The 25545-nt window shown below is 37.2% G+C and overlaps 1 pseudogene; it reads right to left on the bottom strand.

Moving 5' to 3' along the window:
* LOC134623803 (low affinity immunoglobulin gamma Fc region receptor II-c-like) lies at positions 1 to 24826 on the bottom strand (annotated as a pseudogene).
* Positions 24827 to 25545: the final 719 nt, after the last annotated feature.

Raw genomic sequence — 25545 nt, 5'->3', positions numbered from 1 at the left:
CTAGAAATCAGTGACGATACCCAGCCCTAATTACAAGGACCACAAGGGAGGCACAGTAACAAAAACTAAAGACTAGAAAACAACTAAAATCCTACAGAATAATTAAGGGAGCTAGAAATTCAAAAGACTAAAGCATGAAAAACCAGTACATCATAGAATATTGATAATCAAAAACATAAACACTGGGACACCAGACCCAAGGCCATGACAGATACAGTGAAACTCCAAAACTAGACAGCACAGAACAAACAAAACAAAAAAAAATTACATGAAATAGCATGTAGGTCTATAAAATCCATCCCATATTTTACATATTTACAGTACATAAATAAAATATATGTATTTCATTTGCTTTCATTTAATTTCCTGAGGTTTCTGTAATGCAAATTGCATTTGATCTTTTTCAAGCACATACTGTAGGCTGTTTAAAATAAACTGCAAACACCCGCTGAGCATTATTTGAAGTGGTTTAATTACGTGCTGCAGCACAGAGTAACACACTCTGGCACTCCCACTCCCATTTGTGGTGCAATCACACATGCATATAACTAAGTGAGAAAATTATATTACTATTACTAAGGTGATGAGAAGATAATCAATACATAAGAAAACACATTTTCCACCACGATAGCCATCATTGCCCCGAGTCTTACCTGCTGTATTGTAGAATAGAAGGGATCGTCTTCTATAGGTTGGTTTATACCTGCTGAAGACATTAAATGCATGTAATATGTGTTGGTAGCTATCATTTTCTCATAATAAAAATAATTTCTCTTAGATTATCACAGATCACTTAATAAATCACCATTAAAAAGTCTCACCTTGAGTTTGAGTTTCATTGAGGCCAAAGCTATTGGGAATGACTCTAGAGGATAATCCAAATTCAGCTGATGGAGTGATACAGTAGAAGTAAAGGGACAGAAAATCACAGAAACATCAGTGATAGTAATCATTGTTTGCTCTTTACTGTATTCATTAAAATTCATCTGAAAATTTTGGAAAATCTGAATTCAGAGTTAGATACAGAAAGAAGGATTACTCCTATAAAATCCACCAAACTGACATTTTTCAAATATTATGCACCAAATAATTTAATAGGCACATTTCCCATTTTCCCATTAGAAATAGTTCAGTAGCAGCAATTTTGGGTTTCTACAGTTAAATAACCATACAGTGAATTTAACAGATCATGTTGTAAATGTGCAACAAAGAAAAAACAATGAACACACAATTATGATTAAAGTTTTCTTTACCTCTGTCCCAGCAACATTTGCCAAAGTAATAAAGTCCCGCCAACACCAACAAAGCACTGAATACAGTAATGGCAATGATCCAAGGTGTGGCACCAAGTGTTGTATCTTTGTAGCTGTCTGGATTAATTGCTAAATGTTAAAAAGTTAAAATTGTAACTTGAAGATACAATATCAAAATGTTAATTCAAACTCATTTATACTAAGACATTTTTTTTTAAATGTTACACATCTGTCATTAAGAGTTTGTAAAAACACTTTTTGTAAACCTGGTTCATTTGATTATATTAGACAATATAAAAGCTGCAAATCACCTCTGACACTGAGCCAGCTCTCTGCTGATTCTCCACCTCCTGAAATGCTGCACTTGTAAAATCCTTCATCAGACTTGGAAACTCTGTGGATGGTCATGTTTCCAGTGGAGCTGCTATGGATGTGACGACCATATTTATAGAAGTCAGTCGTGAAGTTGGAAGAAACCTTCTTGTTTCTGCAGCACAGAGTCACATTGTCTTCCTCTTTTACAGGAATGGCAGGACTCTCCAGAATCACAGAACCAGCTGTATAACACAAGTGTTTGATCAATGTGATATTAAAATCATTTAAAATGTATGACAAGAACACTAACGTGTCATCACATTTATGTGATTTCAGTTAAATTTTGTTTATTTTCTTTTTAATGTAAGTGATATTTTCATTTGAAAGTGCCCACAATCAACTAATTTTGCCTAGAGACCTGGTATCCAGTCAGGTATGCTGTGGCTGCCAAAGCACACGCTCCCCACTGTTTTCTCATAATAGCAGAGTAATCGAGAACAACATGTCTCCATGTCCAATCGTTATTTTCCTGTTTATAGATTAGAACTGTGTCCGAAATAGAAAATTAAAGGGGCCAGGTATGTTGTGTAGCTTAGTCAATTTGGATCGGAAACTGAAAGGACACAACCTAGTTTAGTGTTGTAAATAAGTTTTTCATAAATGTTTGTTCACAACTTTACCTTTACGTTATTGGTAGCATGTTAGTGTGGATCACTCATCTCCAACACTCTTAATGTTACTGGCTCACTCCACATTTATCGGATATTGTTTTTGTTGCTTGTAATCTGCCATAAAGTGTTTACTCAGATTCAGTGCACATATCAACATTGTGCTTATTACATTTCCTGATCCCCGTCTAATATTTCCTTTCCTGTTAATGGGACACATATATAGCTGTCCACAGGTGCTGCAACACCATACACACAACATTAAATTGTTGTAAACATACCAGTGACAGTGATGTTGATAATGTTGCTTCTCGTTCCTCCTTCAGTCTCATACCAGTACTCTCCACACTCATCTGGATAAACATTTGAAATGGTGCAGGATGATCCTGTTGGTGTTCTCGTGTTAGTGTGGTTACATGATTTTATTTTCCCTTTGACTTCATGCGCAACTTGACAATAAACAACCCCCTCACAGTAAAATGTGACTTTTTCATATTCAAAGAACTGCAATCTGTTTGGACTGATTCGAAAGGCCACTGCATCTGAGAAAAGAAGAAAGGAAGAGACTCCATTTAGACTTTTACTACTAAAACTGATGAACTTTATCTAAACAATGAAAAAAAAAACATTTCAGGAAATGGAAGCAAAACAATTAAAAAACTGCATCACAGCTCCTCACATGTACCTGAGGAAACAGTTCACTATCATCTCAAAACAGTCTTTTTTTCTACTTTTATACATTTGGTTCACCAAACACACAAAACAGAAAACCTCCTTAATATACTCACTAACTTTCCGATCATGTGTGCAAAGCAGGATTAAAAGAGTCATCACTGAAGAGACAAACAAGAGCAAGATTACAAAAAAATTAGTTTATTCTTACATTTGCTGTCAAAGGGATTTTTAGATCTAATAACAGCTCCACAAGAAATAGAAATTAGTCTGAAACCTCAACAAATGTGCAGCAGGTGTGATGCCATCATCTCACTATAGATCACAATTTGGAATGGAGTGTTTCCAACACCTTGTTGAGTCTATGCAATGAAGAACTAAACTAGTTCTGGAGGGAAAATTGTGTCCAACTGGCTATGAACATTGTGCACTGTATAAACAGGCCAGTAAGTATAGTAAGTATTTAGTTTGCAGTTTGCAGTAATGACAGCATGTATTAATTTCTGCTCAATTCTGCCATCTGCAGAGCGTCATGAAATATTGCAATTTTTTTTTTTTACTTTCGGCAAAAGAAAGACTACATGCAGTTTTACATTGTGTACATGTGCCTGATACTACCACTAAAATCTCAAAAATATTAATTTAATGTGATTTTTATCATGTTGTTAAAATGATAATGATTATGAATCAGTCAGTGTTCATCTTGTAATATTTAGTTTTCCAGTGAGTGCCTTTTTTACAAATCTTACAGATTCATTATTAGAAAGGATTGTTTGACTCTAAGGGAAAAACTGCTACCACATTGGCAATGAGCTAAGCTAACGAATCCCTAAAGACAAAGTGAGTGAATCATCAGACAGTGCCATTATACCATGAAATAGCATCATCTCTAAGCTTTTATTTAAATTGGATACACAGATAAGATACTCAGAAACACCACTGTGAGTCCCTTTGAACTGATGACCGCATGTGTTCATTGGAGTCTAATTGTGCTACCTGCAGTGCATCATGTGACACTGCAACATTTATTTTTTTAAAGGAGAAAAAGCCTAACAGGTGAACAAATGTGCCTGATACTGCCAGTGCAACTTTTAAAATATGGGTTTATTGTGATTTGTGTCACATGATTAAAATAATTGTGTTAAGAAATGTTAATGTTATGTTAAGAAATCCTTGATATTTATTGGCCATTATTAAAGTCTTTTATTCAAACTTGTTCTGTTGTCTAATGGAAAAAGGAAAATGGCAGCAGAGTGTGTAAATGACACCATTTTAAGTTCATTTGCAGCAAACGTGGTGTCTGTGATCACACAGAGCAAGAGAGTGAAGACAGCAGTTGTTATTAGTGTGAATTGTATCTGACTGCAATTTTTTCATAGATGATTGTTGTGATGCTGTTTGTGTGTGTTGGTTTTCAGACTAAAAACAATGAGTAATCAAAACATTCAAAAATACACACAGTTTAGTTGGTAGAAAGTCACAGGGTTTAACAGCAACAAAAACGTCAACAAAATCTTTACAGTTTAGATGTATAAATGGAGGCAGTACTCACACAGTCTGATGCAGAGAGCTGTGATCTCCATGATGTGTTGCTGCAGACTGACCAAGACTCTTCCTGTGTGGTGAAATCGTGACATCTCTAAATAGTTTTCAGAGAAACAGTATTGCTGCTAAGGTAGGTCAAATGTCAGTGATTCAGCTGATTATCAGAAAGAATGATTTTGCTTTCAATATTATTTGTTTTTTAAACTTTACCTTCTTTCTCTAATTAAACAGTTCATCCATATTTTGTTCATCCATGCTTGTTGTAGACCCCATTAAACACAACAGTTTTAAACTGAAGATGCAAATACCAAAAATCAGACACGCATAACTGTTTGTGGCCATGTCAGGATAGTTTGAAGATGAAGATAGTTGGTGTTTTCTAACACAGAAGATAAACACAATGCTTTATGGTGGAAACTAAGTCACAGGACAAGTGTGTTCACAAACTGCCCACAGTCTCTTAATAGACAAGCAGCAGTACTGTGGCTACTTTGCACTTGTTTATCAGGGTTACACCCACAGCGCAAAGTGGAAGTGTGAAAAATAAGAGAAATCGCAGTGCCAATATTTACTTAGCTTATAACTTCTGCCTTCACACAGTTTGATCAGATGTTGCTGCAGCATGAAACAACAAACAATTTATTCTGTCTGGGTATGCTGTTTTCAAGTTTATCCAGTGTAGACGTAGCCTTAGAGCTGCCTGAAATGAAGGACTCCTTATTGGGAGCCGTGCTTTGTTTTGTTTTTTCCTCTCACGCTCTCTCACACACTTTTTTTTTTCACTTCAAGCTGCATGTGAGCCTTGTGTTTGCACTGAGCAGAGGGGGCAGGGGTGGTAGTTACACTCGCAGCAGCAGTAGCACACGAACAGAGCAGGAGGGAGACAGAGAAAGAGAACCAGGGGCAACAACAATAGACAACATCGTCACATTAGAAAGGTATAGTGAAGAAAATGACTGACACCAAGAAAAGAAGCAAATCTGGAACCATTTCAATATTATTCACAATACAAAGGCAGAGTGCAAGAAAAAGGATATCATATAGAGCCGACTCCACAAACAACCTGTACAGGCACCTGAGAACTGTCCACCCATCAGTGCAATGGGAAGATAAAACACAGTCAGTTGAGTGTGATATTAATAAAGGCGCCTTTTTTGTTTTTTCTCCATATTTTAATTTATGTTTTATTGTGTTGTGGTTTGCAGTGTTTTGCGTTGTTTCACTTTAAATTTTTTTTAAAAGGAAAAAGCTGAAAATTTAAATAGTTAAAATTGAATTGTAAATAGTTGGTTTTATAATTTATTTTTTACATTTTATGTGGAGTCAATAAAAAAATCATATTTATATATTCACAGTGGAAACAGCAATAGAACTATGTGAGTTTTTTGCATGAATCATTAGGTGGCACTTAATGTAAATTACAGCAGCAAATTATTTGGCATTGGCATTTGGGTCACAGAGCAGTATCGTAGGTCTAAAAGCAGGTGTTTATTCAAATTAAGCAGAGTCATGCCACCTGTGTGTACACAGAGCAGGTTTATGGGATCTCATTTCCATTCTATACGGAAGCATAGAGCTGCCAACGAGGCAAAAGAAAATTAGAGCTATATCACGTTATAATGAGAAGACTTCATTTTTCTAACAATATGCCTTTCATGTTTTTACAATATACTATGATGTTAGTACAATATACTTTTCACATTTGAACAACATAATATCACATTATTACAATATACATACTTATCACGTTATAACAAAAAACTTGTCACATTCTTACTATATACATATTATATTGTACAAACATGATCATATTTGGACAAATGTAAAAAAGATACTGTTAGAATGTTATTTTTTTTAATTGTAAGAACGTAAAACGTGTTGCGTTCAGAAACCCTAATTCATGGTACGCTCTTGGAACTGGAAGTGGTAACTTGCAATGCAACACACACACAGGCCTGAATAGCCTATCGCGGTGCACCTCAGGACTGTCTCTTACAAACGGTACAAATTTGCACACATTAATAATTTAAACTCAGTTAAAACACCAATGAGTTTGTGCATTGTGCAGCTGAAAGATGAATACTAATTTACTTTTTTGAAACTCTGCGTTTAATTATACCATTTCTATTTATGATATGTTGGAGCATCTGATTAAAGTTGGTGGCATAGAGAGAGGATAAGAATAAATGCTAAATACTGATGGCTGCCACTAAAATAATGATAGATTTTTATAGAATGACATAATAAACAATTATCAAAACACATGTGCAAAGTACATACATTTTATTCTGATGTACCATTAATATATGAAATAATAAATATCTCTGTTATTACAGATTGATGCCACAGTGATTGAACTATGTATCTCTACCTTACACATGTTCATTGATTGACCCTCACTACTTTACAGGATTTTACTTTAAGTTTAGAATGATGGAATGCACCAACATCCTAAACTATGTATAGCAAATGCAAAATACCACCACTTCTTGAATATTCTCAAAATTTAAAAGAACCCACCATTAAATCTTAACAACCACCTAAAAAAATGTGCAGTTACTGAAAAACACCTCCTAACACCCCAACACTCTACACTCCATCACTTGAATATATGACATAAACCCCCCAGATAAGTGCAGCAATCTGAAAAGCAATATATAAAATTAAATTCGGTCTTCTGATGATACTGCCTAAGGAAAGCATGTAAAATGTAAACAGGATTGGTCCTAGAAGGAAACCCTGTGGAACTTCCTAGTTGACCTTAGAGTGTGAAGAGGACTCTCATTTACATGACCAAATTGGAGTATATTAGATAGATATGATCTAAACCACTGCAGCGCAGTACCTGTAATACCTACAGTGTGCTCTTATCACTATAATAAAATATTATGGTCAACTGTATCGAACACTGCACTGAGGTCTAGCAGGACAAGCACAGAGATGAGTCCACTGTCAGAGGACATAAGAAGATCATTTGTAACTTTCACTGAAGTTATTTCTGTACAGCGATGAGCTCTGAAACCTGACTGAAACTCCTCCAATAAACCATTCTAGTACAGTTACTGTATTTTATTTATTTTGGCTCTGTCGGGTCATCTAACTAGTCAAACATATCAGTTCCTGCTATATGATAAAACCAGTGTAAGCATTACTGAAAATAAATCCAAGAACATTTCTATTTTAAAGGAATTACAGCATTTATATTCAAGTTAGCGGTCTTTTAAGTTTGCTTCAATTGCTATTTTTATTCTTTTTTTCACTTGCAGCTTAGTTACATTTAAGAACCAAAACTACAAGCAGATAATGACAAAACCTCTGCAACTATCTGAACAACTGAGTACAAACTGAGAACAACAACACTGATGCTCTTTACAGGAAGGGTCAGAGCAGACTCTACCTGCTGAGGCGGCTGAGGTCATTTGGAGTACAGGGAGCGCTTTTAAAGACCTTCTATGACTCTGTGGTGGCATCTGTCATTTTTTACAGTGTTGTATGTTGGAGCAGCAGTTTATCGGCAGCTGAGAGGAAGAGGTTGGACAAACTCATCAGGAAGGCCAGCTCTGTTCTGGGATGCACCCTGGACCCAGTGCAGGTGGTGGGAGACAGAAGGACTCTGGCCAAAATAACATCTCTGATGGACAGAGTCTCCCACCCCATGCATGTAAATGTTGCTGAACTGCAGAGCTGCTTCAGTGACAGACTGCTGCATCCTAGATGCATGAAGGAGCATTTCTGCAGGTCCTTCCTCCCTGCAGCTGTCAGACTGTACAATCAGAACTGCTCCCAACAATCATAGATGTTTACATCAGCACTAACTGCAATAAGTTAACCAACAACCTGGTTTGCCTCTTATCTGTAGTTATTTTTATTTAATTTAATAACTGTACAATACTCTGTATATAGTAACCATTGTCCTTAATGTAAATATTTAAGAATAATTGTGTATGTTTCTGTTCTGTGTCCTGTGTACTGTTTGTTTGTATATGTGTCTTTTTGGCTGCTGTTACAACCAAATTTCCCCTTGTGGGACAATTAAAGGATTATTCTATTCTAAACCAGCTATGCTGAACAGGTTCTGCTTACATGACAGTGAGAGGTGTGAAGACAGGTCCCTTTGTTTGTTTGTTTTTAAAGTATTTATTTATATAAAACATAAAAGTAGCACTGCAGCAGTTGCCCTGATAACTACAGATAAATACTCAACACCAAGCCATCAATAGTTTCCTAAAAAAAAAGCAACATGTGAATTTTCCTGCTCTGTGTAAATAAAGCAGAGGTAACACCAAACAGCTGGGAAGGTTAAGTTCCTCTAGACTTATTAGCAACAAGCACTTGACAGTGTTGCTTATTACAGGGATATTGCTCACTGTCACAGATGCAAGCAGCCCAATGCACCACAACCAGAGCACGGATGATATAACTGCGATGGTGTAGAAGGCTCTTTGCTTTGATTGGTCAACATGTTTCTTTCCTCCACTTGCTTCCCCTGGCCCTGGACGAGTCAGAACACGGAGAACAGCAAGGGTGCAGAAAAATATGATTGTTATGGATAAAATCAAAACACATAACAATTGTATGGCAATTCCATTATGCATAACTAGAGATCCAAAGCTCAGTCCAAAACTCAGCAGCCAAGCACAGCCAGTGCTGATGTTTCTGATCCTGACCCCACGGGCGTTTTTTAGACTCATGTAGGTGATGGGGTGAACAACAGCCAGGTAACGTTCTACACAGGTCAGGATGTGGAAAATGATCCTCCCGTAGTAATTCATATAATAAGCATTTAATCCAAGGTTTGTCAGTGCTGAGTTATTAATATAAATGCTACCAAGTTTGAAGAAGCCCCCAACGATCCAGATCAGCTCAATGGCAGCCATGTGGTAGGTGAAGATGTCAGAGTGACTTGCTGTTTTAAAGGAGCGCTGCTGCCGCCATTGTCTATGACCCAAGTAGAGGACAATAGTAGAGAGAGGGAGGAGGAGGATGATTCTCAAGGTATTGATGGTAATGTTTATGTATATATAATCGTTGTAGTTGTTGCAATCCAGAACACTGGAGGTGGATGAGGAGTTAAATGACATATTTGCCATATCTCCTGTATATTGTAGTTGTGCTGAGAAAAAAAGAATTAGAGTAGAAAAAGGAAAAAAAGATTAACATACAGTTAAGTCACATTTAATTTTGGTAGGGTATTGTGATGTAATCTCACGTTTTCTTAGTAGTTACATTAGCGTTAACATATGCTGTCATAAGAAAATATTTGTTGACAAATATTTGTTAATAAGAGAATGGTAATAATTAAAAAAAAAACAAGAAAAGTACATAATACTGACAACATTCATTTTATACTTTTGTAACTGAACGCATTTTATTCTTGTTATGTGTATACATTTATCTTTATGCTTCAAGCTATTAATGAAGCTCTGCTGGTGCAAAATACGTTTTTATGTTGAACAGCTACCAGGATTTATTGGAGGCACAGTTGTAAATTTTGTAATTGAATACAGGAAATTCTATGGCTGGTCTCACTGCATAGTGTATAGGAATTTCTTTTATTAATGTATTAATCACATTATTTTATTGTATGATGCCTTGGTGCCACTGGATTTTAGCATGACTCACACTCATGCAGTTAGACAGATGGTGGGAAGTTAGGGGGAGGAAGTTGGGGGGAAGCAGACAACTCCACAGGAAGAATCTTTTGTCTCTTTTGACTCTGGGAGGTAGCAAGGGAGTGTGAACCTTAAGGTGTGAAACAGCTGTGAACTGCCTTTTGTTCCTGGGGAAGGTATTTAACTGCGAGCCATGTTAGGCTCAGTGAGACTCTGCTGACCATCTGCCCCGCGATCATGCAGGCTCTTCACCAAGCTTGGTTTTTCTGTTCTTTGTTTGTGATTAAAGAATGTTAGCTATCACTCACCGTGTGTCTGTAGGCTTTATTTAATGGAAAACTTCCATAACAATAGGCATTTATCATTTTCCAGAGCATGAAGTTTTAGGGGGAGAATATTTAAGTCATAAGTCATTACTGAGGTTTCTGACATACAATTTAATGCAAACTGTTCAACTCATTCTCATATTAAAACATCAATATTTTAGTAATTTGGGGTACATTTATTGTTTACGATTAATGGGAACACAGTGGAAAGTAACTTTGTTATTAGAATTTTTTAAATGATTGGTAGGAACTATTTTTTCTTCTGCCTGTCACAGTGAAATGCAAAATATGACTGTATAAATGCATCACAGCTCATGTGTGATGTGTAGCGCTATTTCAGCTCCACAAACAGCCAAGATGCGGTTTGTGACACATGTGGCAAGACCACAAACCTTGTCAGACACAAGCAAAAGTAAAATATAACACAGACTATGATGATGAGTTTATGATGAAGCATATGAAGGAGAAGGAGAGGGACAGGTGCTGCGAGGGTGAGGTAAACATTGCTTGTTGAGTCCTCTGCTGCTACAGGCACTCTCCAGGTACAGAGAGAGAAATGTGGTGGTATCGGATCTAAAAGGAAATCAGTGGTATCCCACATCACTAGGTAGTCCATCTCTTTCTATGGATTGGCTGTGTGAATCAGGCAGGACAGGACCCAAATGAGGACTCATGGAAGTAAAAATAAACTCAAAAGGCAGCTTTATTGCTGAACATCAGAAAATACAAAAACTAACTAAACAAGGCAGGCTTAAATACACAGGAATTGATGAGGGAAGAGAAAACACACCACTAGTTCACAGATTAGAAAACCAATTGGTTACATTTATAGAACACTTATCACCAAAGATGTTTATTCAAATCAAATGTAATTTCTGAAGTATGATCTGCCCTGCTATCATGTTTTGTGAATTATACAACCTGCAGTCACAAATAATTATTTAAACTAAATAAAACAGGAATGTCATTAGCAGTTAAAGTGTTTTGTTTTGTTTTGTTTTTGGTTGATTTTAATCTTACGTGTCAAATTGAGATATTTTTATCCTATTTTCCAATTCTAGCTCTAACAGTGATCATTTCTTAGCACAGTTAACAATCACTTTCCATTTCTTAACGACTTTAAGGAACATTTGTTTTGATCATAGTGTGCTGCTGTTATATCGCCTTTTGCTTGTTGTCATTCCACTACTTTAGGGGCTAAATGCATATTATAATTCGGTCTTAGTAGAAGGCTACTGAATTATAGTTCAAGATGACCAAAATATTACAGTACATTTTGGACACACTACAGTGTGTGTGTGTGTGTGTGTGTGTGTGTGTGTGTGTGTGTGTGTGTGTGTGTGTGTGTGTGTGTGTGTGTGTGTGTGTATGTGTGTGGTTTTTTTATAGCTTTTATGGTGTATTTAAATTGGTTGGGTATCATATATTTGATTTCCAGTACAACAACACTCATTTTAATACATTATATGTTCAGAGATACATATGAGATAAAACTAATCCAATTTAATCCCATTTCCCATCATATCTGTGAATACTTAAATAGATATAATGATCATTCATGATCGTCAAACTTTTTACTAAGTTAACAGAGAGCTTACATGCAAATTTCTTCCCCTCAAAGTGTTTAATAGTAAGCAATGAAAGTGTAATGAAATAAATCCTTTCTGTTTCAATTACAAAGAATGATAACAAAAGCATATTCAAGTGAAAAACGTTTTTTTTTTAAAAACAAAGGTAATTACAGATTTTTAATTGCAACACTTCTACAAATATAATATAATAAATATAAAATGTTAACTTTTTGCAAAATATGGACAACTACCTCGTCTGTCGTCTTGTTGTTGTTAATCGCAGGCGTCCAAACTGAGTGATTGCTGTTCAATGTCCTCTGATGCTTCTGGCTGGATTGTGCTCACCATCAAAACAGCAGGACTTTCTGAGCTGTTTGCAGCAGAGTGTTCTCCGACACCATCACTGTGAACTATATCAGGGAAAAAAATGTTTCTCAACTTCTTCTATGCATGGAGAAAATGCAGTCTTGCTGTAGGGCCTATTCTAATAACCATGGACCCTTTATGAGGCAAAACAGAAGAAAGAAATCAGATCAGAGTTTGAATCAGACATGCAGTAAATACACAACAACTCAAAGCTTAATTAGTTTAGACTTCACTTTATTCCATTAGAGAAATAACAAAGTTGGAACTGTTAATGAAATGTGAAAAAAACAGTCATACTGAGTAATACCAACTCATTTCCATATGACTTGTTATGCTTGAGGCTACCAGTCTATTACCTCTGACATGATTCAAATGTACTGCAAAGAAAAAAACAGGTGTTAATTAATCCTGCAGACAGCGTGTACAGGGAGCACTTAATTCTCATTTTCATGATTGATGATTTTATGAGTCATGGCCGCAGTAGGAGTAGTTTGTTCTATGTGCCGCATTCAGTTTTCATTAGTCAAAAACCTGCATCCACAAATTGTTAAACAATTTCAGAATAACATTTCTCAATTTAAATTTTTTAAGACTTGTGTCATCATCAACAGTTTATAATATCATCAAAATATTCCATTAATCTGGAGAAATCTATACAGGAATCCCTACAGGAAAACATCCCAAAATCACTGTTTGTAAAGTCAGTCTCATTTAAGTTCTACTGTCATCTTTATAAATATTAGTAAGGCTCGATGTCGTGGTATACTGTTATACTTTATTGTAGGGTATTTACCTTACATCACAAAGCAGCTTGAGGCAACTGTTTTTGTGAATTGAATTGTCTTAGTTTTCTTAGCTCTATGATTATATTTTGCCCTTTGAATGTATGCAAAACTTCACAATAAATGGCCTCCTGACAGCAAAATGCTAGTGATTCAAAGTGGAAAAACTGCAGTCTGGTTTGACTGATTTGAAAGGACCCTTTTAGAACAAGGGTTGTAACTAAAAAAACCAAAAATATTACTGTTTGCAAGGTATCGTGCAAGACATTCAGATGTACTCCTTTGAAATATTCTGCTTTGCTCTCATAAGATGGAAGCTAAAATCACCCTAGTATCTTTCTTTCTGGCTCTCTGTTTGTTGCCGTTTTGGCATTCATCCGTATTGATGAGTAAGAAATCTCACATGTTGTGACACACTTTGCTTGGTCTGGTAATGTCTTCATGTACAGCACAGATACAGGCAATATAGAAACAAGCAACATGTCACTCTGCAACCAACATGAAAACACACATAGCATACCTGGGCCTCCCATATTGACAGGAGCACAGGCAGGTTTTTCTTCACTTGCACCTGTTTTTTGTGTCACACAGTCAAATTTAAGTCCCAGGGGCCAGAATCAGACTGGCCAGGACTCCACTGTGGCCTGCTGGATGGCTTGGGAAAAAAGAAAGGAGAGCTTACTTTTAACTGTGTGGCATTTTTTTTTATTATAACTTTACAGCTTTTCCTCCTGATAAAGACCTCCCCACAGCTATTTACTTATTTTTAGTTCAAGTAATACATTAAAAAGTAACAGAAAGATCCCGTTTTTCACTGTTTATTATAGAAATTTCAGCTAAAAATAAAAACAAAAAAATCAGCAATTGACAAAAACCTATATTTATGTTGTATAAATGCGGGACAGTCTATATTAAGACGTCAAAAAAAGAAAAAAGAAACCAAAAGTAAGCTACATGAGGCCCTCAATGTAAAATGTGTTTATATAAATTGTGATTTCTTTTAAGTTTTAATTTATTCAGCACAAGAGCAATCACTTGGTTTACCTAAAGTTTAAAAAAAAGCTACCAGTCAAATTAAAACATTTCACTCAAATTATTAAATTAGAAACATACTACATTAACTAAAGGTTTATAATAACCCATAGTAAACCCAAGAGTAAATGTAATGTATTAATGAAAGAAATTAATTATTATAATAACACAATAATTAATGTTCCAGCGGTCCTAGACCGCCCCTTGCTGCGCAACATGGAAGACTGCAAGATTTTCTCTGAGGGAGATCCATACATGCTACATACAATTTACAACTACAAATACATATGGATTTTATTTTATCGTTATTAAAAATATAAAACTATAAAATATATATTTTTTGTTTTAGGTTTTATTATTTCAGAAGTAAAAAAAAGAAAAAAATGAACTTGATGGTTGAGAGAAATCTTTCAGTACAAAGAAAGTCACAGCTCAAATGTGTGTACACAAAAGTACGTTTATAGAGAAGAAGCAGTGATGTGGATACTTAAAGAAACTTAGAAAATGAATAAAAAAAAAACCTTAGAAACTTAAAAATGAAACACTCAGAATGAATGAAGTACATTAGTGTCTTTCTATTTTCTATTTATACTACTTGCCATCGTTGTCGGTATTGTTTCCTGTATCTTGAAAGTTACATTTACATGTGGGTGAAGATGTTGTTGGAACTCTGATTTTCCCAAAGTGAAGAAGTCCCACCAGCAGGAGCAGAAGAGCCACCATCATGATGGTCCGTAAGATGAGGTAAATATGACATCCAGGCTCTGAGGAGGGGTCTGTCTCAGTTTCTGTGTGATTGCCTGCATAGATGATAAGAATTAATAAGCTGTGTTCACCTTGGTTAATTACTTAATTATTAATATCTACATTTCATACAGGCAAAGACCTCAATAACTGCCGGAACCTGCAGTTCCTCTATCGCCCACTTGAGTTGTTCAAAGGTGAATAAACCCCCATAGACTGCCAAACTGTTAAAATGCTCAACGAATGCCCAACTAAAGAAATATGTTTATGGCCTTGAATAAAAATATTGTTTCTAACTTTCTTTAGAATTTCTTTCTCATGGTGAGATCAACCCTGGTTGTTTTATGTATTCTCATAACTGAATCCACACGCGAGAGGGGGATGTAATCATGTTTTTAGCCTGTTTGGTGTTTACTATCCATGACAGAATTGGGGTGTTTTTTTGTGGTTTTTGGCGTCTGATCTGAAGAGAAAATGGTGTAAGGAGTGGTGTGCCCGAGTCTATGTGTGAATGACTGCAGAAATGATAGAACGTAATTAATTAGTTCTGTTAACCGTCGTTAGTTACTTAATGTTTTACAATTCTGGCAAATTCAAGGACTGAAAAATTGCCAGAAACTGCATTTCATCTAATGTCATTTTGAGTTAAGTAAATCAATATCCAAAGACTACAATGTTAAAATGGCCAGCTAATGAACAACTACACAAACATGTCAATAGGCTGGTACAAAGCACTCTTTTGGTCTATTTTCACCTTTCATACATCATATTTAAATATGAATTATGTATCAAATTAAATATTGATTAATTAAATTAATGACTGACAAAATAATTATTTAACATTTAAAATCTATACAGTTATGTGCAAAATAATAGCAGTCTAACATTACTAATGATTTTGGCAGAAATGATGACACAATATGGAAACAAATTCATGGCCAATCAGCAAACTTAACAGACATGACATGCATGCTGCTAATTTGGGGTAATTGACTCATTCAATGAAAGTGTGTTCAACTTAATAGCAGTGTGGAGTTCAGTTAGGGAGGTCATTCGATCTGTGAAGAAAGGGGTCTCAATCATGGCCCTTATTTAAAAAAGGAAGGCAGCAGATGTTGTACTTGCTGGTTTTAGCCTTTGCTCAATGAGTAAAATGGGTCATTCCAGACACTGCACTAAGAGAGAAAAAACTTTGACCAAAAAGTTGATTGGAGAGGGGAAAACACACAATGAAGTGCACAAAATAATTGGCTGCACAGCGAAAAAGATCGCAAAGTGGTAGAAAAAGGAATACTACTATCCACCTAGATCATAGAATAACAAGGATAGCAAAGAAACATCCAATGATCAGCTCCAGAGAGATCAAAGAAGATCTCTGTTTATCTGTTAGTGCTTCGACAATCAGAAAACGCCTATGTGAAGCCAAACTATTTGCAAGAAACCCTCACAAAGTACCACTGCTGAAAAAACACGTATTGAAAATGTTACAGTTTCCCAAAGAACACACTGACTTGCCTAAAGAGAAGAGGCACAATATTCTGTGGACAGATGAGAGCAAGGTTGTTCTTATTGGATCTGAAGGCCGCAGACAGTTTGTGAGACGACCCCCAAACACCGAATACAAGGCACAGTACACTGTGAAGACCATAAAACATGGAGGTGTAAGCTTAATGGTTTGGGGATATTTCTCATACTTTGTGGGGCCCATTTATCACATAACAGGCACCATGGACCAGTTTCAGTACCTAAAAATACTGGAAGAGTTCATGTTGCCTAATGCTGAGGAAGAAATGCCCTTAAAATGGGTGTTTCAGCAGGATAATGGCCCTAAACACATCAGCAAGTGGGCATCCCGGCTGCAGACGAAAAAGATTGATGTCATGAAGTGGCCAGCCCAATCCTCAGACCTCAATCTGAATGAAAATTTGTGGAGTGACCTCACAAATTCTGTTTTTGATGCAAAGCCCAAGAATGCAGAAGATCTGTGTAGTTCAGTCAGCTTGAGCTGACCCTTCTGTTATGGTCAAATGTTAGTTGACTTCATGCCCCACAGATATAAAGCAGTGATCAGAAATAATGGGTATGCAACTAAATATTAGTTCAGTGCTTAAAGGAAAAGCAAAATCCTCATTTTATATTCAGTTTATACTGTAAATATTCCAGTTTGTAAATGAAAATGCAGACACTGCTATTTTTTTGAACAACCTCATATTCTTTTTCTTCATTGTCAGTTAAAAAAATACAAAAGAAAAGACAAAGCTGTTCATGTTTTCATTTGGGATGGAATGTGTATGGCTCCCAGTGCCTTTGCATATATGAAAATAAATCTATTAGGAACATGGAACCTCTGTTGTTTTAAGCACACTGCTATTATGTTGCACATAACTGCATGCACACACTTTTACTCCATATGTAAATGGCCTGACTCTTAAATAGAGTACTCAAAGTGCTCTATATAACTTGCCCAGTTCATGTATATGTACACAAGCACCCTTTTCTATGCTCAAGGGCTTTCTAACACTTACACTCTTAAAGACGCATCGGAGAGCAAACTGAGGTTAGTATTTTGCCCAAGGATATTTTGCATGTAGACTCGGATCGAAGCACCAACCTTAACCTGCAGATGACCTGCTCTACCACCTGAGCTACAGTCACCCCTGCATACTGCCACAGTGGTTATTAAGATGGATTTGTATTGATTTTGTCAGAAAAAAAACTGTGACTAGTAAATCATTTAATCGCACAAACAGGAGAATGACAAAATTGAAAATATAATCGTGTATTTATGATTGATGCATAAATCAGCTGAGAATGACTAAAATCCAAATGAAAAAGGAAGACGAAAAAGTGTCTCACCTGTGAGACATGGCGCAGAGACAGACAGCCAGCTCTCTGATGATTCTCCAACTCCTGAGATCTTGCACTTGTAAAGTCCTTCATCAGACTTGGAAACTCTGTGGATGGTCAAGTTTCCTGTTGAGAGGTTCCGTATGATATTCCATATTTATAGAAATCAGCTGCGATGCTGGAGGAAAGCATCTTGTTTCTGCAGCGCAGAGTCACAGCTTCTCCCTCCATCACAGGAACAGCAGGACTCTCCAGGATCACAGAACCAGCTGAACGACAAGTGACTTAAATGTTTAAAATGTTGAACTTGTGTTTTTTGTGGCAAAATATTACTGCCTTCATTCACTCGTACCAGTGACAGTGATGTAGATATTGTTGCTTCTCTTCCCTCCTGCTGTCCCACACCAGTATTCTCCACTGTCACTTGCATAAATAGGATGAATGGTGCACTTTGAACCTGTTGTTGTTACTTCTTGCTGGTTTTGTTGCATTACTGTACTTCCTCTTTCATCTTATGTAACACATGTCCATGAGAGATCCCCTCACAGTAAATACTAACTGACTCATATTCAAAAAACTGGGATTTGTTTGGAACAATACGAAGAGAAACTGCATCTGAGAAAAAGATGACAAAACAAATACCTTAACAAAAAAAAGAAAATAAAAGCGTGACAGCAAATAAAATATGTGTATCACAAGTTTTGTGATGATTAAATGTACGACAATAGGTCAAGAAAAAACAAAAATTATATTTTTCCATGGTCTACTTCTAAACTAATAGCATTCAGGGGACTGCTGTTGTAATTTGGTGGTATATCAACAAAAGTGATTTGAACTGAATTAAACTGCCTACACCAGGGGTGTCCAAACTTTTTTCACTGAGGGCCACATACATAAAAATATAGGAGGGGCTGGGCCACTTACTAGAAATTAGGTATATAACCTTAACTTTACTGTATTAAAAATCACTTAAAAGTGGTCAAATGTGTTATATTGTTGAATATAATTAAAGACAAAACTGCCTTCACCACAGCTTTCCATAAATGGATCTTTATTGATTTATTCAGAAAAAGCTTTGGTAGCTCATTCTCAGAACAGCAGCCTCAGATTTCTTCTTAGACAGAAGATTTACAGCACAGAGAAAAACAATAAAGGGGAAAATGGGACGGGTACATTTCAAGTTTGTTATTTAAATTATTAGGCTTAGCAACACATGTATTAACTTTCGTTTGAAATGATTATAAACATTAACAGACTGAACTGGACTTAATAACAGGAGTCCATATAATTTTAGTAAATTATTCTGGTGAGTATCAGCTGCGCTGGGTATGTAAATCGGGCCATCCGGCTGTGGTGCTGATCGCCACTCGTGGCAAAAATCCAGACAAATGTCACTTGACCAAGGAGCAGATCTGCATCAGATGAGATCAGCTGACTTTGCGTGTGCGTGCGCTGTGCACAGCGGTGTGTACTCTGTGTGTTAACAAGAAAAACGCATATAAGAAAGTGGTGCGCAAAAGCAGGGTAGTGACAGAATTGATGCGCATTATTGATATTTGAAGCACGTGTACCTGCACATTAACACACGGGTACTGTGGAATACATTTTTTAACTCACCTAAAGCGCTCGTGCTCTCGTCCACTCCCCACAAAAAATTAGCAGCTGTGCGTGTCTGTGGCATCGGTGCTCTCATCGCATGCGATGGAGTAAAAATCAAAAGCACAGCTTTATCACACAGTTGCAGTTTAATGTTGGCTGACGAGTCTTCAATGCGTCGCACAACTGTATTTCTGGACATGCTGACGTTGTTGAAGTCCTGCACTTTTTCTGGGCACATTATTTCGGTGACTTTAACGAGGCCGTGTTTTATGAGGTCTCCATCTGAAAAAGGCTTGCCATGTCTTGCGATGAGTTGGGCGACCTCATAGCTGCTATTGGAGGTTTTTCCTGGACAATTTGAGCACGAAAAAAATACTGTTGCTGGCCCCGCAGGAGAGCTACCCTTTGCTTTAATTTCTGCTCTCGCTCAGCACCAGTGTGGGATGCATAGGCCTGATGTTTGGTTTCATAATGACGTCGTACATTATACTCTTTCATAACTGCCACAGTTTCAGTGCAGATCAAACAGACGCACTTCCCCTTGAATTCTTTGAAGAAATATTCACTCGCCCACCGTGTCTGAAATTTTCTGCATTCACTTTCTATCTTTCGCTTCTTTGGTTCTGCCATGTTTAGTAACTTGGGGTAAATTTCTTCTGTGATTGTCCTTTTTGGTGGAGCAACTGCCTTGATCAACAGCAGCTCCCTCTGGTGTTAAAACTAAGAAGTGCAATACACTCAAGCAAAAGTTGAAGTGCGGGCCATATTCTATTCAATTTATAAAATTACTTGCGGGCCAATTAAAACTGGACTGCGGGCCAATTGCGGCCCGCGGGCCGGACTTTGGACACGCCTGGCCTACACCTTCAAACAGAGCTGTTGCAGCCTGATGCTGCTTTCAGTTCTGTTTGTAGCCATTAAAAGACCTTCTTTTTCTTGGTTTACAACACTGATGAGAAAAACAGATATTTCAGTGCAAACAAAGTTGGAGGTCACATTTGTTCACACCCTACCCACAGAGTCTCTTAATAGACATGCAACAAAGTTAATATGCAAGATGAAGCAAGATGTGGTGTTATTGGTTTTTATCGTTGTATTTCTCATCACTGGCTGCATTGTTTTCTATATGTCATGACATTTATGTTTGCGTAAGGACGAGTTAGTTATTGTAGCTTTGATTTTTCCACAGTTAAGAATTCCCACCATCACCACTACCAGCAGCAAAGCCACTATCACAAAAATCAGCTGCCATGTTGGAAGAAGTCATCATGTTTCTGCAGGAAAGAGTCACAGCTTCTCCTTTCATCACATATTAAATACATGTCAACTTTATCTCTGAATATTGCTTTCTTTCTGCAGTTGTACCAGTGACGATGAAATTCATAATGTTGCTTCTGTTCCCTCTAAAGCTAAAATGTTGCTGGCTCATTCATCACAGGAACAGCAGGACTTTAGCTGAACAACATGCGTTCCAGATGCAGCTCAGGTTAGAATCATGTTTAGTGAGAAACACTGTTCAACTCCTGAATATGATAGGATTTTAAAAGAACAAAATGCAAATACAGAGAATTACAACGTTTCCCCATCATTTAGAAGTTGCAAATTCTTTTTTATTAAAAAACAAAGAAACAAAAAAGTTTGGTTATTGTAGAAGGACAGGACCTCCTCCTTTCAGCCTTTTTTTTAAAAAATTCCATTTTCCCCATCAACCTTTCTGTGGTTTGTTTAGGTTTAAACATTATAACTACATTTATGGTGTAGTATGGAGCCCCGCAAGGGATATTGGAGAAGAAAATTTTTTTTAATTTTAGTCCATGCAGTTTCAGGTCAGCACTGAGATTTTGGAAGCAATCATAGTGATGGAAGACACACATCCATTAGTGCGATTCAGACGACACAGTCATTTCTGACCTGGCTTCATGGTTTAGTCACAGGCAGATGAAACACCAAATTATTATGCTAACCACTTCTCCATGTCAAACTCAAAACATTAATCCAGAATGACAAATGCCACCTCCTTCTGCAGTGAGTCATTAGAGTCTAATTGACAAATGCATAAATTTCTCTATTTCAACAAATCATGTTCAATTCTTCTAAGTGATCTCTCCTTATTGAAATAATATGTTTTTCTTAAAAGCCACAAAACAAAGCCCGCTGTAAGACAGGCCATTATCATGTGTGGCAACAGCCAGACTGATCCCACCTCAATCAAACCCACAATCCACCAGCCATTCAAATCATATTGTTCAGACTACATCTAAAGGCTTTCCCGATGATCTCTGAGATTTCTGCCTAGAAATGGGTTGTTCTTAATGATAAGATCAGCAGCCACATTGCTGAATGAATGAGGGATGACTGTCATTATGGTCCCTCTCTTACCTTTTGAGGTTTAAGAGCTGAGGATCTCTTATTGCCTTTTCTACATTTCTTCTCACAGTGTCAACCAACACTCAGCTTATGACTTGTCCTTTTACACAGTTTGACTAAACAAATATAGAAAGCCATGTCCTTTTCTTTGTCTGCATTGAACAGATGTTGCTGTTGATGTTGCTGTAGCATGAAACAAGACACCACTTACTATGTCTGGGTACTAGACCACACTTCAGTTAGAGACATGCTCATGCAGAGAAATGGAGATTTTTTCACTGCTGACCACAAAAAGACCACAGTGAACGGTAAAAGTGTGGCAGTTCTTTCTTGTAGCAACATTCATACACTTTTAAAAAGACCAACCAGATGGAACAAGTTTAAGTTCAACTTCTAAATAACAGACAGAAGCATTTGTTAGCATTTGAAATAAACACATACTTATAACTATGTGGGAGGCCTATCAGCTGTATCTAAATGAATACACACAAGCTATAACAATTTATATACATGTATCAAACTCAACTGACAGTATGTTGCTTAATTACAAAAGCAATACATGATAAATTTTTGTCGTTTTCACTCTCGCTCAGATGTGATTATGTCTTCGGTCAGCTCTCTGTAACATACATTGGAAGGAGAGAACAAAAATAAACAAACTGTTTCCAAACGAGAATGAATATCCTTTAAAAGAAACAGATTTATTATTGTCTTTGGTGGACAATAATAAATAAAGTGTTAATTCCACATTTGAATTTTGGCAATGTCATTTTATACAGATTTTATTTAGAGTTTTGGGGTGATTACAACTCACAAACTCTATAAAGTTCATTCATGTGTCATAAGAGAGGGATATTATACCCCTTATCTCAAACTGAGTGATTTATGCCCCCCCAATAAAATATTCATGAGCTCAGGAAGTAAAGGAAGTAATAAAGTAATAAAGGAAGTAATAAAAATATAATATTCATAAAAATTATGATATTCATCCAAAATATGCTAGTTCATAGCTCATTGCTTTTTCTTCCCCCAAAAAAATAAATTATTTGATTATTTAGAAATTTTTTATATCAAATAGCATTCTTTTATTTTTAAGCTATTAAATTTTTTTTACTTTTTTATGCTTAAAAAAAACGCCATCTGGTGGTGGGTCAGCGCGTGAGCGCGCACCGCGTGCGCACCCCCCGCGCCTGTGTGTCTCTCGGCATTATGCCTGTGTCTCCGGGGGACCGTGCTTGTGTGTGTGAAAACGTGTTAAACCAGAGTAAAAGTGCTTTTGTAACGTTCAGTATGGCTAGACATACAGGGTGCATGCCTTGGGGGAAAACTTTATTTCAATTTATATGCATTTGTTTAATCTGAACAAGGAGATTTAGAATCAAACTCAGAATCGCAAAAAACTCTCGCAATCCCCGTTGCTCCAACCCCGAGCATAAGCGCACCGCTGCTCCCAACATAAAAAACTTTCTGAAAAAACTCTTTCCTCCAAAAAACACCTGAAACAAAATCCTTAGTCTTTTTTTCTCAAATTCAGCGCCCTGCTGCTCCCACCCGATCCTTAGGCAAAATAAGCAGGAAACCTCCTGAAAAAACCCTCCGCGTTTTTCTCCAAAAACCCCTAGAATAACTTGTAGGGAACCCACCCCCCGTATACCCAAAACCTTATATTCGATAACAGGGAAAATCCTGAAAAAAACCCTTAGTCTTTTTTTCTTCAAAAAACCAGCCCTCTCACTAGCTCCTTCTCAAATTCCGCCCAGAGTCTAAGTTCCACCTCGTTCTTACTCGGCCCGCAACCGCGCTCAGCCTAAATTTTCCCTTGTTACTCGTTCTATCTCAGTACCCCAAATGCTCCATTGCCTAGTTTCAAAATTTGCGCCCCAGACCAACTCCGCCTCCCAGGTGTACCTAACTGCCCCGCTGCCAATCGCATAACAAAGGGGCGGCTCCACTCGCACCCCGGTTAGCCAATAGCGCTCAGCTTGGATTTACCTTCTCAGTGATAGGTTCACTGGCTGGCTCTCACTCAGGATAAATAATCTAACATTTCAACTTAAATTTAACTGTTTTTTCTCTCTCAGAAAAACAAGTTTTCTCCTTTTTTCACAAACAACATGGCCACCAGACCTACCAACCTCACTGTGGTCTCTCAGACCCCCGTAACCAGCTACAGAGGGCAACCTGACCCTGCTCGCTCAGACCCCTGTAACCAGCTACAGTGCTTCCGCGGCTCCAGCGCAACTCACACGGATAGGGTTCAGCCAGCACCCGCTAACCCAATGTAGGACAGAATTCGTCACAGCTCCGGCGGATTTGGGGGTTATGCCTTCAACCTCACAGAGAGCGAAGTCTATTTCTATCAACTAAAACCAGGTGAAAGTTTTGGCCCGCTAACACCTTGGATTGCCTTTACTTTGTCTAACTGGGGTGTTTTGAGCCTCATCGCGACGCCCCGAAGTGCAGAAGAGCCTGCGGGAAACGAGCTCGCAACAACTGCGAACCAGGGATCAGCAACAACTGCCGTTGCTTTCCCTATGTGCATATCAATCGGTAAGTGTTAATCTTCCTCTCTAACTACATTTTTGCATTTTCCTTTTGACCATTCTCTCAATCCTTTCATTTAAGAAAAAATATATAACAATGGTTTGTAACACGTACAATACACCTTCCATCCATTCGTTTCCACTTATCCTTTTTCAGGCTCGCGCGGTGTGCTGGAGCCTATCCCACGTACAATACACTTTAAAAATATATATATAAGCTCGAGTTTAACTCCCGTGAAAGCTTATACATTACATGCCTACATCACCTATCATTTCCTCATCAGGTATCATGTTATGCTCCTTTGATATTTTGCTAGTTTGCGTGTTTTAAAACTCTTTTTGTTTTTCTTTATATTTTTAGACTCTGATTTAAGCCTGATGTGTTAACCTGATCCCTGCGAAACACCAGCTCTGCGTGGATTTTGACCGCGAGTGACCGGATGTTGTTTCCAGCCTGAGGTTGCCTGAAATGCCGTGAGGCTCGTTTGAAAGATTGCGCCCGAGACCAACTCCGCCTCCAAGGCGTGCCTACCTTTAGCTGCCACCAGTGAGATATCAGAGCCGGGCTCCACATATCCAATCATGAGCACGAGCAAGACAGCTTTTGCAGACTCTCCAGAAATATACAAGTCCTTACCAACTGCTCTGCAACCCAGTGTTTCTGGTCCCCTCACTAACATCACTTTTTGAGATATTTTTTACGAACCACCAAAAAAGCAATTTTTACCCCCCAGTACAGAAGACTGGATCTGAGGGCAGCAGCGGGAACAAATGATTGTAATGAAGCAACGGACATTTCATGGCTGGTCTAGATAATCGTGAGTTATTGTGTCTTATGGTGAAAAGTGCATAGTTTTGCAAGAGGCATGCAAACACTGTGGAAAAAGTAATCGTGTTTAAGTCCCCTAAAACTGTTTTTGTGAACACTCTGCTCCCTATGTTATGCTTTAAAAAAATGTGATACATGTAATGTGATCATAAAAGAACATGATTTTTAAACTTTTATTATTATGCTTTTAAACTATCTCAGATTATCATAAAACACTTAATTGTATGTTATAATGTTTTTCTTACACCATGTGTAATTTTTATAGACACCTTGTTCATTGTATCAATGTGTAATTATGTCTCTTTGATAAATAAATAAAATATTTAATCTTGTATTTGTGTACTTTCTGGTGATTCAATAAAAATTAGTCACATATCGCTCTGTTAAACACAGATGGCTGAAAGAAATGTTTGGTGGAACAAAGGAAACAAGTGTCTTGCTGCTAAACTTTTAAGGCACCATGGTTTAAATGAG

This window comes from Pelmatolapia mariae, linkage group LG3_W (genome assembly GCF_036321145.2).
Source record: "Pelmatolapia mariae isolate MD_Pm_ZW linkage group LG3_W, Pm_UMD_F_2, whole genome shotgun sequence".
In the NCBI taxonomy this organism is placed as follows: Eukaryota; Metazoa; Chordata; class Actinopteri; order Cichliformes; family Cichlidae; genus Pelmatolapia; species Pelmatolapia mariae.
Note: the sequence above shows the minus strand (reverse complement) of the source record. Positions and strands in the feature narration are given on the sequence as shown.